Below are 17,242 nucleotides of genomic sequence, written 5' to 3'. Positions count from 1 at the left end.
AACTGTCAGGATTGTAATGATACCTGTGATGGCACTGGGCATTGAACTTGCAAGTTTACACTTACAAGGAGGGTGTTCTAAGCCAATAAGCCCCCAGATTTTTATTGTTTTTATCTTGTCTTCTTCCACTCTAGTTCAGGTAATAATACAAAACTGGAGGCTTAATAATGTAAAATGAGGGCCCGGAGAGATAGCACAGCGGTGTTTGACTTGCAAGCAGCTGATCCAGGAGCTAAGGTAGTTGGTTCGAATCCCAGTGTCCCATATGGTCCCCTGTGCCTGCCAGGAGCTATTTCTGAGCAGACAGCAGGAGTAATCCCTGAGCACTGCCAGGTATGGTCCAAAAACAAAACAAACAAACAAAAAAAGTCTTTTGTTGGGTAGACCAAAAGTGATTTGAGTGTTGCTCATGATAAAATGTAGTCTGCTTTATACTGGCTACTACATTACTTAATCTCAGAAAGGATGAGTTTCTCTAAAACTCCATCACCCTTTAAACACACACACACACACACACTTCTCAAAAAACTAGATTCTGTAGTTTCTCAAATTTTCATCTTAAATAAAAGCTTCTCCTTTTTGCTTATATGTCCTAATAATTTTTTTCTAATTGTTCTTTTATCTGAAACAAAACAAAACAAAGCAACTCATTGTTGCAGGTGACTTCTGTTAATTAGAGAGAAGAGAGAGATGGCAGCCTTGAGAAAGATGGCTACCACTTCTCTCTACCCAGTTGGGTCACTTGAGAAATCAAGGACTGATGAAAATTTTAGGTATGGTTCTTGATAGTGCAGACCTTACTTCTCACAGCTCCATATATCAACTGTCAAGCTGCAACTGAAGTTCACTTGTTCTGCATGTTTTGGGACATTATCTCTTGAATATCTTGGGAGGCATGCATTCACGCTGGAGGAGAAAATACTCAGGCTGTGGGGTACATCATCTTTTCCTCACAAAAAAAAAATCAGAATGAATAAATAGTGAAGAAAAAAACTTTTATTTACATTTTATGGGGGTGAGAAAAATAGAGCAGAGAGAGTTCAGGTCAAGTGAAAATGCAGATCACTCTCAGAATGGGGACTCATACTACTTGCCTTTGCAGAGTTAGCCTTAAAGAATTTCTCTCAAACTGCACATATGTGGGGCTTCCTACTTAATTAAAACTCCACTGTAATGGCATTGTCAAAGAGAAGAACTTGAAGGTTTTGGTGGCCCACCTTCACATCCTTCTCAGAACCCTTTGTTCCTGTTGCAGCTTCTCTCTGGAGAAAGAAGCCATCCCTCTCCAGACCTCTTCTGGAGGCAGTCTTATGAGACCTTGGTTCCTGTGTCCATAAAGTACAGTGAGTGCAGCCATAAACATTTGAGTTTCTTTTGGGTTACTGACAGAGTAACTTCTTCCAATCTTCATCTTGGTTGTATTACTTCTTGAGAACTCGACATTAACCTCTCTCTGTTCCTCATCCACCTGCCTTCTTCAATATGAAGGATCTACTTGTCCTCAAATAAAATGATTTAAAAGTATTATTTATTAGTAATCTTTGCTAATATTCCTTCTGTAGAACAGAAATTTACTTTAAATTGGATAAATAGTAAGGAATATATTCAAATTTTTGATGAATAATTTGCAAAGAACTAGTTTCAGAAGTTACAAAACATTATAGTCTAGTTTCTTATATATATATACATATATATACAATTTCAAAGCCTAGCTTAAAGATAAAATAAAATTTAATTAGTAAAGTATTTAAAACCTACTTATAATATACAACAATAGTAAATGTTTAACTACAGCAGTAATTATTATCTAGCAATTTAGTAGCTAGACTGAAACAGTCAAATAGTAATATTTATTTATCAAATAAAATTATGGAAAAAAAGATAATTATTTGGAAATGTGTGGATATAGATAATATAGCAATAAAGATATATTACCATAATATGCTAAATAATATCATTATAGATTCATGCCTTTTAAATAGAATGTTATGAAAATTTAGTAGCCCATAAATAATATCTGTGATTAACACAAAACAAAAATACAAAGACTTTTAGAAAAGTCACCTTGTATTACTGAAGAAGTCATTCCAATGACATAGGGAAGCTAGTGTAGTTACAAGGGGCTGTGCTTTTATTTAAATATGAGTTGGTAGTTACTTGCAAACATTTTTTTAGTGAGATTTGCATTTAAAATCTGAGGAGGAGTGGGGGAAACTTGCAGTAAAGTTCCTGTGAGTATCAATTTATTAAGCCAGTGTTTGCAAGAAAACATGCTGTCACTGAAAGTCATGTCTTTGCTCTTTGTTCAGTATTCATTTTCTAAGGCAGGGGTCTTCAAACCGGATTATGGTCCCTTAGAGAGCTGGAGGTCCGGACTATAGGAACTACTAATTCCTACTCACACTGCACATATCTTATATAAATAAAATGAAAACCATTTATAAATAAACAGATCACGTATCGTATTTCAATGGGAATTGTGGGCCTGCTTTTGGCTAAAAAGCTGGTCAATGTCCGGTTCCATATTTGTCACTGCCAGCCATAACAAGTGATGCAAGTGGGCATCAGTTAATCTTGATCTGGTTGGAGATTTCAGATGTTTCATTCTTGAAAAAGTCTGTTCACAGGCATAAGTGCTACCAAAGATGGTTACCATTTTGAGTGCATGGTTCCTGATATTTGGATATGTCTCAGAGGGAAAGATGCATAGAAATTCAAAAGGTTGCTTGACTTAAATGCGTCTTTTAGGAGTCACAATTCTGCAGTTCAGCCAGTTCCATTTGGTAAATTGTAAGGACATTTTCAATCTCAATAGAAAATGGGTTACGAAAAAGCTGTATGTCCTGTTCATGGAGATGAAGCTCTTTGAATCTAAATTGAAACTCCTTTTGCAACAATTCTAGTGAAGCCAGACATTTTCCTTTGGGAATGCAACCAATGGTTTGTTCGCTGACAGGTTTTGAGTTGTTGGGAGATGACTGAAGTTTTCCTCCTGTACTTGTTTGATGAGAAGGCCTAATTTTACTTCAAATGCTTTCACATGTGATGCCATATCACAGATGAGCTTCCCCTTGCCTTGAAGTTGCAGATTGAAACTGTTGAGTAGCTCTGTTATATCTGTCAGAAAGGCAAGGTGCCATTTCCATTCTGCATCATTGAGCTCTGGTACTTCTTGGTTTTTTGAAAGTGGAAAAGCTGTAATCTGCAGAAGTAAGTCATAGAAACGTTTCAAAACTCTCCCTCTACTCAGCCAATGGACTTCTGTGTGGTACAGAACATCTTCATGGGCAACATTTACCTCAGATAGAAATTCCTGAAATTGTCTGTAGTTTAGTGCATGAGTTCTAATGTAATTAACACAAGATACTACAATTTTCATAACAGAGTCCCACTTCAGTGATTTACAACACAGCGCTTGTTGGTGGATGAGGCAGTGTATGGCAATTGGATGAGGATGGTTATGTTTGTCCATCTCTTGTGTAATGTGAGCAATTACTCCTCTCTTAGACCCCACCATGCTAAGAGCACCATCAGTTGTTACACTGACTAGTTTAACCCAGTCCAGCTCCAAACCATTCACAGTTTGGCAAACCTTTCCAAATATATCCACTCCTGTGGTTGTACCTTTGACACTTTGCAGTGCATCAAGCTCTTCTGTGACTTCAAAATACTCATTTGTCCCACTCATATAAATGAAAAGTTGGGCAGAATCACGAACATCATTGCTTTCGTCGAGTGCCAAGAAAAAATAGCAAAGTTTCTTTGCAGAGTTTTGCAAATGGTGCAGCAAATTTTCTCCCATTTCTTCAATCCTTAATGTCATTGTAACTCCTGAAAGGCTCACTGTACTAAATAAATTGGCCTTCTCTGGATACATCTCTTTGGCAACAGAAATAAGGCATTCTTTACCAAATTCTCCCTCCATAAATGGTTTGCCATTGCGCGCTATTAGCTTGGCAACTTGAAAACTTGCCCGCAATGAGGAAGTATTTAAATGCTTCTGCTTCACAAAAGTATTTTGCTGAGTCGTCAGTGTATGTTGTAATATTTTATCTTTTCTCACTTCTCCAACCAAACAATCATATTTATCTTTATGTTGAGTTTGATAGTGGCATTGCAAACTGTATCTTTTGAACATAGCAACTATATTCTGGCATATCAGACACACAGCTTTTTCTTTGTACCGCATAAAAAAGTAATCGTAAGTCCACTGTTCTTTGAATATCCTACACTCGCCGTCAATTTTTCTTTTTCTTGACATCATTGTTTTCTAGGGATTCCAAACTGATATTAGTGAAATACAAATATGTGTGTATATATACACACAGTGTATGAAACCCCATTAATCCCTGATGTGAACACTTACCCCTTGCAGGCTTTTCTAAGCAGACCAGCTTAATCCCTGATAGTTCAGTTATAATTCCCTATAAAATGCCCAAATTGATATGTTCAGAATCAGCATGTGAATACTGAAAAGGAATTGCAAAATACATATAAAATTTTCAATGTAACCCCTTTAAAATGCTCCAGCATCAAACCCCTAATTTTCCACATGGGCAATTCAGCACTGAATCCCTAACCTCCCAACCACCGCCCACCCCCTACTTTGATTTCAGCACTGAATGCCTCACCACCCCCAAAGGGGAATTTTCATATGAGTCATCCACAGCCCAATTGGGCAGAACCCCCATCTGGCAAAAATTTATTTCTATGGCACTTTTGACTGACCTTTGGCAGTGGAGGGAGTGGAGGAAAACCTCATTGACAGGCAGGCACAGCACACAGACACCACGTTGCCTGTGAGTGGAACAGGCGCCTTTTTACATCATATAGTCACCCACATGTGGTACTCCTCGCCACGCGGCGTCCAGCGCCCTCCAGTGATGTCATCAGCAATGCCTGCGCCAAGCGCCAGGTGCAAGGGTGCATCAGTGTCCCTCTCAACACCACCCTCATGCCCACTGTCCCAGCACACAACATGCCATGGGTGGAGGCAGTTGACGTCATCCCTGAGAAACCATGACACTGAGTGTATATGCTGGCAGGTATCTTGGCAACCAAACAGTGCTCACTGCTGGCAGGCCGGATCAGACTCTTCTGTGGGCGCATATGGCCCGCAGGCCATAGTTTGAAGACACCTGATCTAAGGTAACTGATGCAAAACTTGGGATCATAATATACTAACCCTCCTTTCACCTGTGTCTTCCATTTTTCCTAAGACAAAGATCATGTATAGGAGTTCTGCTTCAAGACAAGAAATCAGATTAGGCAGAGAGTACTTTGTGCTATTGTGATACAGAAAACTTATCTCATCATTTAATCTTCTGGTCTGAGAGAATTATTTGACTTTAACAACAAAAAGTGTATCTCTATTTTTTGTGAAATATGAGTTTATTATAAGTAGTTATCATAAGTTTTAACTCTCTACTTAGTCATTCCTGAATGGAAATTCAATATACCACTTTAACCATCTCTTCTACACCCAATTGTTAATTTCAATACAAATATATTTTCAAAGATCTAGTTTATTTCTAATCATCAAAGTTAAAAGAGCTTGACTTTTTCCTCTTATCTAAAATTAATTAATTATGAAAATTGTAAGTTAATATTATTTCATTCTAAATTAATAGTCTTTACTACCTTTGAATCAAACATTGCCATTTTATGAAAAAAATTTTATAGTATAACCAGAAAGCCCAAACTGTTATATTTAGATAAAAATTTGAATGAAAATGCTTTATTATTTAATCATTCAGTCAAGCATTAGCTCAGTGGCATAATCTGCTTAAATGGCACAAGTTATCAAATTCTCAGGAATCACATGAAAACAAAGTTTATGACTATTTATTTTGTTGTTTTTATTCTTACTGGAGTGATTGCCAGGATTCACAGAGTTGGGGGAATTACTTTCTACTAGCCATTCAGCCAAATCTAGATGCTTTGTGCAATTTTTATATTTGCTTCCTTCCTTCACGGTTTCATGACAACCCAACTAGGACTTACCTGTAAATCCATCATATTGTTCTCTAGAATTAGAAGGGAAAAAATCACATTAGAAAAATGAAATCTGATTTACAACTTTTCCCAGCTTCAAGAGAGCAATATTTGATTTGATATTATAAGGTGCTTTGCTTGCATATTATTTACCTTAAGGTGCCTTAGTAAAAGTGTGGCTATGCTTAGGTTGTCTCCTTTTCTGACCTCAAAACATGAAGTTTACAAGAATGTTTCTAGATTTTTGCCCAATGAATGTTTCCTTCAAGAAGAGCAGAAGGTTATAGGTTATAGATTCTTCCCTTAGTGGAAGCACTTCCTTTTCAGTCTACTGCTCTTTTAGGTAGGATATCATGCAATGAGTAAAGAATCAGGCAAGACGTTCTCATTATAACCCTTTTTGGTGGCAGTTGCTCTGGCAACAAAGCAAGTTGCTAAAGAATTTTTCTTTTTTGAGTATCAGGGAGACAGTTTGTATATTGACATGGCTTGGGATTTCAAGCAGGCAAAAAAACAATTACTGATTCTCAGTGGAAACAGTAGTGGAGAATCCGTAGAGAAGGAAACCAGCCCTCAGGGAATGGGCCTGAAGTAGGGGCTCTGATTATTAATAAAGAAACACAGGGCTAGAGCAATAGCACAGTGGGTAGGGTGTTTGTTTGCCTTGCACACAGCTGTTTTGTTGTTTTATTTTTTTTTGTTTTGTTTTTTGTTTTTTTTTGGTTTTTTTGGGCCACACCCGTTTGATGCTCTGAGGTTACTCCTGGCTAAGCGCTCAGAAATTGCCCTTGGCTTGGGGGGACCATCTGGGATGCCGGGGGATCGAACTGCAGTCCTTCCTTGGCTAGTGCTTGCAAGGCAGACACCTTACCTCTAGCACCACCTCATCGGCCCCACACAGCTTTTTTGGTATGATCCCCAGCTCCCATATGGTCCACTGATTTTGCCAGGAGTGATTTCTGAGTGCAGAGCAAAAATAAGTGCTGCTGGGTGTGGCTCAAAATGAAAAAAAAAACAAACAAGACATGAAAAATATAAGAAATATATGAGAAAAAAATATGGAATCAGGGGACTCACAGACTCTTGGACTAAGAGACTTGTGGACTTAGAGCCCAGACTGTCCTCCACTTACAATAATTTATTATTCAGGGCCAATCAACATGGGAGGAGCAGACATTAATGGAGCTTATCATCATCTAATGATAAGCCTAAATGGGCCTTTAGAACTCAAAAATGAGGTGTGTATGGAAGAGGAAGCTAATACAAAGTCTGGATTGTTTTCCTCTGGGAGAGGTGGCTAGGACAAAAGAGTAAATGAATATAGGAATCACCCTGCCTGTGGGTACTGGTGTTTAGATAATTAGAAGAGTCCTTAGATCACCTTTTCCTGCCCCTCTCTGCAGTATATCAACTCTCTAATTAAACTTAGTTATTACTTGGATGTCTTCAAATTCAAAAATGAAGGTCATGAAAAAATTAAGCAGCCACTAATTTATCTTTACTTTTATACTTCTGTAATTATCGCATGTGTTTCTCATCTACTTTTACTCTTTTTTGGCTTGTGTTATATACAACTTTCCAGTTCTCATTAAATATTTTTAGATTAGTTATATTTAGTTATATTTTAGTTTTCTTTTCTTTCCTTTTATTTTATTTTAGTTTAGTTTTTGGGCCACACCCTTTGATGCTCAGGGGTTACTCCTGGCTATGTGCTCAGAAATTGCTCCTGGCTTGGAAGACCATATGAGATGCCCGGGGATCAAACTACAGATCTGCATCTGATTCATGTGACTGCCTTAGAGCATTTGATAAATAAGCATATTGATGAATTAAAAAAATAAAAAAGTAAATTTAAAACTTAGTTTAGTTTTTGTTGCACTGCTGCTATTTTATTTTTATTTAGCTCAATAGTGGCAGGTAGAAGAAAGAGCCTTGTATTAAAGAAAAAGCCTTTGATCCTGCCAGCCTGCAGAGAAAAGTTTCCTCCTTTTTGTGGAATCTTCTGAAGGTGGATGAACAAACTGATATAAACTTTGAATAAACACACTATTACTAACATTTTTATTTTATTATTCAATCATTTTGTTAATGTTAATGTTTACTCAGCTAGCTCTTATTGTATTGTGGTCCCTGCTCTTGGTCTAATCTTGAAGTAAAGAGATTGCCATAAGGAGAATATAAGTGAGAGTTTTTGAGTGTCCGAGTCTTAATTTGGCTGGAAAAAAATTCATAAATATAACAAAAATAATATAACAATATAATAAAACATAACAACATAATACATATATATTTTTTTTTGTTTTTTTGTTTTTTTGTTTTTGGGCCACACCCGGTAACGCTCAGGGGTTACTCCTGGCTATGTGCTCAGAAGTTGCTCCTGGCTTGGGGGACCATATGGGACACCGGGGGATCGAACCGCGGTCCGTCCAAGGCAGCGCTGGCAAGGCAGGCACCTTACCTTTAGCGCCACCGCCCGGCCCCAATACATATATATTTTACACAGAATATAATATAAAATAATATATAATATAATATAAACAGTATATGAAATATAATATAAAAATAAGATAAATATAACAAATTATAACAAAAATAAAAAATTGTGAAATTAATGTACCCTCAGAAAAGAAACAGGACAATAGCAGTTCATTCATTGAAGGTCAAAATGCAATTGGGTGGTAAAACTAAGATTCGAAATAAGGCTCTTTGATTTTAATGCCCAGTTACACTAGTCCTTGTTGTTGGATTGCATATTGTCTGTGAAGACCTGTTTACTCAGAAATGTGTTAAGGTTGTTCTGGATGTCTTTGGAGACATATTGTAAAGTTAAGTTCAATGTGAGAAATGCTCATTCTTCTTTTTAAAAGAAATGCAAAAAATAGGATCAGAAACATGTTCCATCTCTTTAACTCCAAGCTACACTCTTGTCATTTCCATCCATTTTCCTTTTTGTTATTTGAAGTGAAGTCACATAGATCAATACCACCTGGATATTTGTCTTTTCTCTTCAGAAAGTATGGCATTCTCATGGCAATGCAAGAGGTTTAAAGGAAGCTGCAGGAATTAAGGCTTATGAATGGGAAAGCAATATATACATTTTGTGAAACCAAGGAATAGGTTGGCAAAGAAATTTTAAAAACTTCTTTTTAGATATCATCAACAATAGGAGGAATGAATAGGGTATTTCTTTTTTGTTATACTTTAATAGAAAAAAGTATGACTAGTATATAAATCATTATCCTGAAATTTGAAAAAATAGGTAGCAAATATTACTCCTGGATATACTCATCGTGTACACTTCACCTAATAAATGTTCTTTTCATTCTTGCCATTTTTCTTGAATAAGTTAATGAATTTAATAACTAAATAACTAGAGTGATATCACAGTTGGTAGATGACTTTCTTGCCATGCAGCTGACCCTGGTTCAATCCTGGGCACCATAAAAGTCACTCTGATATCCCAGTTCCCCACTCCAAGGAAGTGATTTCCTGAGATCAGCCATGAGTAAGTCCTGAGCATGTCTTCCTCTCCCTCCAAATTAAACAACTATTTCTGGGATTTGGTCTTGAATTACTGCAAGAGTCCAAAGTCAAAGGACAAGACCACACAACTGGAATAAAGCCTAACACTTTAATTTGTCTTCCAAAATGCCCCCACACTGGCCAGCTGGGGCCATATCCAGAACAAGATGAACCCCATCCAAGGTCATGAAGAAGATTATATAGAAAAGGTATATAGGGAGATTCTAGCTTTCTGATGATCTTTAAAATGATTAGCCATTGCCTAGGCCCTAGGTTACCTTTCTACTGCTCCCTTGTGTCCTCCTCTTATAGGCACCTGTTATGGCCAGGTAGCTTGGGACAGTCTAAATGGATATAGGCTTGTGGAAACATAGCATGTGGCTTATACCTTGTGGTCCCTATAAAATGGCATCTTTCTCTGCTCAGAACCTCAGAAGAAGCCTGCCATGTGGCCTTTACAAAATGGTGTCTCTCCTTGTTCAGAACCCAGGTCCCAACAATTACATCCCTTTCTCACAGAAGAAAAGCAGTGTTGATATTTGAGGATGCCAAGTTCAAGTTCCTCATTATTCTCACTGTGTAAAAGTTTTATTTTTAAGTGGAAAACATAGCTTATTCTTTTCTAAACTCTTGAAAAATACTTCTCTGATTTTCATTTTTGGTGTGTGTGTGTGTGTGTGTGTGTGTGTGTGTGTGTGTGTGTGTGTGTGTGTGTTAGGTATGGTGGTTTTTTGACTTGATTTCTGGCAAAAAAAAAAAAATAAGCTTCTAACAAGCAAGATAACAACAAAGGCAAACTTTAAATTTCCTCACTCTGGTTTTCACTGCAGGTAGTCTTCTTTGTTATCTAACTTTAAAGACAAAAAAAAAATGAAGACTAGCTTCTAGGAAGGTGATTCATATAAAGGGTTTGAATATGTGAGATTTTTTACCTGCCAAACAGAAGAATTTGTTTCTTAGCAACAAATAAAGGCTCTTTATGATGGTCGCTATAATTACACATCTGGATGCACAAAATAATCTTAAGTAAACTTTTCCAACCTTCTTTTAATTATGATTTGTTCTCTGACACTTAAGAGATTAAATTTAAGTACCAGATCAAGATAAATAAATGACTACGTTAAAGTGCATTTGAGTCTGTATGTAAGCTAATATATGACAGCTTTTAAATGTTCTTACCATGATTTAAAATTAACAAAACTATACGTAGATGGGATCAGAAAGGTAATACAGTGAGAAAGGAACTTGCTTGGGCATAGCAATTTCGGTTTAATCATATGGTCTCTCAATCCCTTCATGGGGTGATCCCTGATTATTAGGTCAGGAGTAAGTCCTGAGCACTGGTAGTTGTGGCCTACAAAGACAAAACTAGGTATGATTTTTCTCTTTAAGCATGATTTAAAATTAATAAATGCTTATTATGTCATCAAGAACATAAAAAAGTAAAAAAAAAAAAAACTGAACTGACCCCACATGTTAGTTTTTTTTTTTAAGAAATTACAAAACTGCTTTCCAGAATCCAATATATATTTTTTATTTTCAGTGGAACCATTTTCTACTTGTTAGCAGCAAAGCAAAACAATCCAGGTTCATTCATACCTAAATCCTAGCCATTAGTCTTGCTACTCTCTTTAATTTGAATCACCTGATTTGTATATACTTGTCTTTTCACTGTTAATCATTATTTTCCTAATAAATAAATCATGTGCATGTCAATTTCATAATTCCTTTTTAAAATGTATATTTATATCCTTTTTCAATTAGATTGTTCCTTTCAATTAGTGTTTTTACTTCTGAGCTTTAAAACATCAAGTTATATTATATATTCTATGTTTCTAGTATTTTCTCAGATATGTAATTTTCAAAAATTTTCCCACTAGTAAGTTTTATCATATACTTAATAAGATCTTTCACAGAACAAATATTTTTATTATTCTAAAATCCAATTTTTTTACTTACCAAATTTAGTTTTGATCTTAAATCAAAATGGTTACCTAATAATAAACAATAAAGATTTTTCTATTTTTCTAAATACTTTATATTTTAAAATTATATAATATTATATAATTATATAATATTATAATATTTTTGTTAACTTTTGTATAAAGTGAATATATAGGTAAAGCTCTGAGGGTCTAGTAGATGTCTACTTATTTCAATACCAATTTTTGCAATATCTTTCTATCATTAAATTACATTTTTACCCATTCTTTGGGGTATGCTCAGTTCTTACTTCTGGCTCTATTCTCAGGGATCACTGTTGAAAGGCTCTCGAGACCCTATGAGGTGCTAGATATCACACCCAAGTCAGCTACCTGCAAGACAAGCACCCTGTAGATTATACTATCTCTCCAACACTCCCTCAATTTTTTATTATTTTGACAAGAGGTAATTAACTTCACATAATGGAAAGAATTCTCTATTAAAACCATCAGTTTGACATGTTGTTTTTTAATTTTAATTCTGAGTTCAGTTTCTCAATAAAGGGGCCAGATAGATAGTACATGGGGTTAGGCACTTGTCTTGCAATACAGCTGACAATAATTTAATCTGTAGGACCACATACGGTTCTCAAAACACTTCAGAAATAACTTCTGAACACAAGGTCAAGAGTAGCCCTTGAGCACTTCAGGGTGTGGCCCCAAACTACTGTTCCTCCACCAAATTGTAAGGGTGATTCAAACTACAGATGTTTAAAAGGATATGTAGTGGTATCCTCATATAGTTTCTGTCATGAATTTTTGTCTTTTTATATGTATACACACACACACACACACACACACATCTCCTCTTAGATTTGAAGTTAAAATATATACAAAATGTTAACAGCCAAAGAACCTGTCATCATGACCTCCTCAAGTTCTGAGGTTCCATGATACTGTATTTTCTCTCTACCTTTTAAAATGCTTCTTGTAATATAGCCAGAGTCTTATCATTCTCTATCATCTACAATAAATCATAGAAAAGAAATTGGTAGAACACCATCTCAAAAGCCTTGTTCAGAATCTTTGATTCTTGATAGGATTTACTTTTATATTATTTTTTGGTTTGGGGTCATATATGGAGGGGTGCAGGGTTTTCTCTTGATACTATTTGAAGTCTGGAAACACTCCTGACCTTACTCAAGTCATGATATGTAGTATAGGGTACTGAACCAGAGTCGACTGAATGCAAGGCAGACACCTTACCACTTATAACACCTCTCCAGGTCAAACTGTATAATTTGAATCTGTATGGGAACTGCTTTAACTTGCCATAACCTGCATTGATATCAGGCTTTAGAGCTGTCAGGATTGATTCAGGATATTGGGCAGAAAGAATGATTGAGCTCTAGATCTCACATGTCTTGTATGCTTCTCAAGCCACTGTTCCATATTTGGAAACCTTTGTTACTGTTTTATTCTAGCAAATATTTCTGGAGGTTCTTCTGGGTGCTTGATAGCAACTTTTGGGTATGAATTGTTGCCTTAATACTTGTCAGGGAACTACTTTAAACCACTAAGCTATTGTCTGGTCCCCATGCTTTGTTGATGTTAGTTTATTTTTTAAAGGTTTAACTTCATTCATTTCTAATAACATACTTGTGCATTTTCCTGGCACTATCTGACAGTTTCTTACTATCACTTTTATAAAATTCTATTATTTTATAGTCTATTCAAAGGAATGATGTTAGTGTTTTGCTGTTATAAATTATTTGCATAGAAATGCAACACATGAATGTTCTTATTTACCTACCAAGATAATCTTGTTTGAGGTGAAATGACTTTAATATTATATTTTTTGCTTTCTTTTTACAAAGACAGGTCTACAGTATGGCAAAGGTTATTATTATTTATGTTGAATTTAAGTATGAGCTATGAAACCAAAAAGAGAGATTACATAAGATTTATGCATTTCTAAACCTATATTAAGCATTATATGTGTAGTTACATTGCAGGCTATATAGTTAATACATTCAACAAATTCTTGTAAGCATTGAAAATATATATGTTTGTGCTTAAGTCAGTAAGCTAAGTATTTGTTCAGCCTCTTTGATTTTACATGACAAATACAATCTTGAAGAATTACTGGCCTGACATCTATTAGAGTTGAAAAGTCAAGATATATATTAATCTTGTAATAAGTGTATACAACAATACTTGGGTTGCATTGAGCCTATTACAGAGAATACTTTGACTTAGAATAAATAATGTTGCAAAATATAAGAAACAATAACTTAAGCTTACTTATATTTAAAAGAACATACTAAAATGTGTACAAGAAAAATAACCAACACAAATAGTTTTTATCTATAAAAATTGTTTTTCTTAAAGATTATTCAGACATTTCAAGTTTTATATGTAAATTGTAATAATTCACTGTTTTGCTATTTACTAACAATATTACTAACAGAATACTTTTTTGAGCAGTTGGGTTGATACTAAAGTGATAGTTGTGCTGATACCATTTAATTATTCATATATATATAATCACACAAATGTACATATGACATTATAGCATGTGATTTTAAGTTTATTTCAAGAGAATGGGCCTTAAATTCTCAGGGACTATTTCTTGATCTGAGCTCAGAATTAATTTTTGTTAGGGCTTAGGAAAGCAAATTCATGAGATCCTGAGGATTTGAAGCAGAGCAGCTATCACAGTTGCATGATAAGTGGGAGGGTCTTACTTCTTGTACTATTTGTCCAGCCTCAGCATGAAATTTTAAAATTGCATGTGTCAGATTATGAACCTGTGTTTATTTACTGTGAGTTGGTTAAAATTATGTCTCAAATTGAAATACCATGTTTATGGGGTCATATTATCTCATGAACGCAAGTATGCACTAATTCTCTAAAAAATATGTACCTAGTCCATATTTTGTTTCAGTAAAGTGCTAGAAAGTGAAAGTTCAATGAAAAACAAGAATTATGCCATTACATTATTATAAATAAACAAATATAATGTAGAATGTAAAGTATAGTCTTTATAATATGAATAAGTAATGAAAAGATTGATAGTTGAAATATCTGTGTCCTTATCTATAATCTGGTGTTTTTCATAATTCACAGTTATCCAAATAAATTTATTAATTTCAGATTACATTTCCTACAAAAATATTTTATACATAAACATAACATTGAATAGCAATATTTTAGGCCAAAATAATATATTTTTAATTGAATTAATTATAAATTTAGTTGTGGAATAAATTATATGAGGGAATCACTTTCCCCAACTTTAAACTGTACTACAAATCAGTAGTTGTTTTTTTAAAATATGATACGGAATAAAGTCCAATCCTTAGATCAGTGGAATAGAATAGAATATTCAGAGATAGGCCTACATGTATACAACTAATTAATCTTTGATAATGGGCAGAAAATATAAAGTGAAACAAGCAAAGTTTCTATGAGTAGTGCTGGAAAACTGGTCAACTACATTCAAAAAAGTGAACTCTGATCTCTACTTAATGCCATGTATAAAGAAAAAATAAAAATGGATTTAATACCTTAATATCAGACCTGAAATCATAAGGTACATAGAGGAAAAGGAAGGAAGAATACTGCATGGCATTGAACAATACAATACAATCAAGGAAGAAACACCAATGACCAAGTAAGTGAGAGCAAAGATAAATGGGACTGAATTATAATGAGAAGATTCTACTCCTCAAAAGAAACAGTGGCAAGGATACAAAGACTACTGTCAAAATGGAAGAAACTATTTAAAAAATATCTATCTTATAAGGGTCTCTGTAAAATATATAAGATGCTGGTATAACTTAAAAAATATAACTCCATTTAAAAATTGGGGGAAAATGGACAGATATTTCCCCAAAGAAGAAATAGAGATGACCAAAAGGCACATGAAAAAATGCTCTACATAATTAATAATCAGGGAGCTGCAATTCAAAACAACCATGAGATATTTCATACCACAGAAACTGGCACACACACACACACACACACACACACACACACACACACACACACAAACACCCAAGAACAACAAGTGTTGCCATGGTTGCAGAAAGAAATTCTCTTTAAGTGCTGGTGTGAATGAAAACTGGTCCAGCATTTATAGAAAACAATATGGATATTCCTCAAAAAGTTCTGGAAATTCTGGGGCCGAAGAGATAGCATGGAGGTGGGGGTGTTTGCCTTGCATGCGGAAGGTCGGTGGTTCGAATCCCGGCATCCCATATGGTCCCCTGAGCCTGCCAGGAGCAATTTCTGAGCATAGAGCCAGAAGTAACCCCTGAGCATTGCCAGGTGTGATCCCCAAACCAAAAATAAATAAATAAATAAAATTAGAAATTCAGCTTTCTTATGATCCAGCAATATAACTTCTAGGGATCAACCTTAGTAATCCAAAACAAAATACAGAAAAGCCCTCTGCATTCCTGTGTTCATTGCAGCAATATTAACAATAGCCAGAATCAGGAAACAACCCAAGTGGCCAAGTATCCAAGAATAGATGAGTGACTTAAGAAAGTGTGGTACATCTACTCAATGGAATACTACACAACTGTTAGGAAAAGTGAAGTCATAAAATTTATTTAAGCATGGATGAATATAGAGAGTTATATGCTGGATGGAATGAGTCAGAGGGAGGATAGATATAGAATAATTACACTTAGTTGTGGCATATAAGAAAAAAAGATAGAATGGTAATAATTCCCAGAGACAATAGAGATGAGGGCAAGTAGGACTGGTCAATGGTCTGAAACTTGCTATAAGTATTGGAGCAGAGCAGTTAAAGTATAAAATAGACCAGTAAGACAATTAGATAATTAGAACTGATCATGATGGACAAGAATTGGGTGCTGAACATAGTAAAGTGATAGGAGAGATAGAAATAGAAAGAGAGAGTAATATAAAGTGAGAGAGAGCAAGAGCAAAAAAAAGAGAGCAAGAGAGAGAGAGAGAGAGAGAAAGAGAGAGAGAGAGAGAGAGAGAGAGAGAGAGAGAGAGAGAGAGAGAGATGTAAACTGCTTGCCCCAAGCAGCAGGCAGAGGGGAGAGTGGGAGGAAAACTTGGGCCATTTGAGTCAGTAAAAGTGCACTGGTGAAGGGTGGTGTACAATGTAAGAATAAAATCCTATCATGAAAACCTTTGTAATCACAATATATAAAACGTAGAGAAAAAAAATAAAACAAAATTTGAGGTAAGAAGAAACTTGGAAAAACTTTTAACCAAAGGAATAAAACTTTCCACAGGGAATGCTTATTAAATTATTTGCAATTATTAAAAAAAAATAACTTCAGTCTGGGGATGGAGAGATAGCACAGTGGTAGGGTGTTTGCCTTACATGCAGCCGACACAGGACAGATGGTGTTAAATATTCCAGCACCCAGTATGTTCCCCTGAGCCAGCCAGGAGCAATTTCTGAGCACAGAGCCAGGAGTAAGCCCTGAGCATGCTGGTGTGACACATAAACAACAATAACAACACAACAACAACACCCAAAACCCTTCAGTTAATCTAATAATTATAAACTATTCTTGAATTTTCATACAAAAGTGATTTTTGATTATTTTGGGGGGGGGGTCACGCCCGGCAGCACTGGCTCTATGCTCAGAAATCGCTCCTGGCAGGCTCAGGGGACCATATAGGATGCCGGGATTTGAACCGCTGTCCTTTAGCATGCAAGGCAAATGCTCCACCTCCATGCTATGTCTCCGGCTCCAATTTTTAATTATTAATAAGAAAATGTATTGAAACTTCTATTTTGATCAACCTCC

At 35.5% G+C, this 17,242-nt stretch overlaps 1 pseudogene; it reads right to left on the bottom strand.

The window, feature by feature from the left end:
* Positions 1 to 1,157: 1,157 nt before the first annotated feature.
* LOC126007245 (pre-rRNA 2'-O-ribose RNA methyltransferase FTSJ3-like) overlaps positions 1,158 to 17,242 on the bottom strand; it is a 55,993-nt pseudogene continuing 39,908 nt past the window's right edge.

The sequence above is a fragment of the Suncus etruscus genome, chromosome 4 (assembly GCF_024139225.1).
Source record: "Suncus etruscus isolate mSunEtr1 chromosome 4, mSunEtr1.pri.cur, whole genome shotgun sequence".
Classification (NCBI taxonomy): domain Eukaryota; kingdom Metazoa; phylum Chordata; class Mammalia; order Eulipotyphla; family Soricidae; genus Suncus; species Suncus etruscus.
Note: the sequence above shows the minus strand (reverse complement) of the source record. Positions and strands in the feature narration are given on the sequence as shown.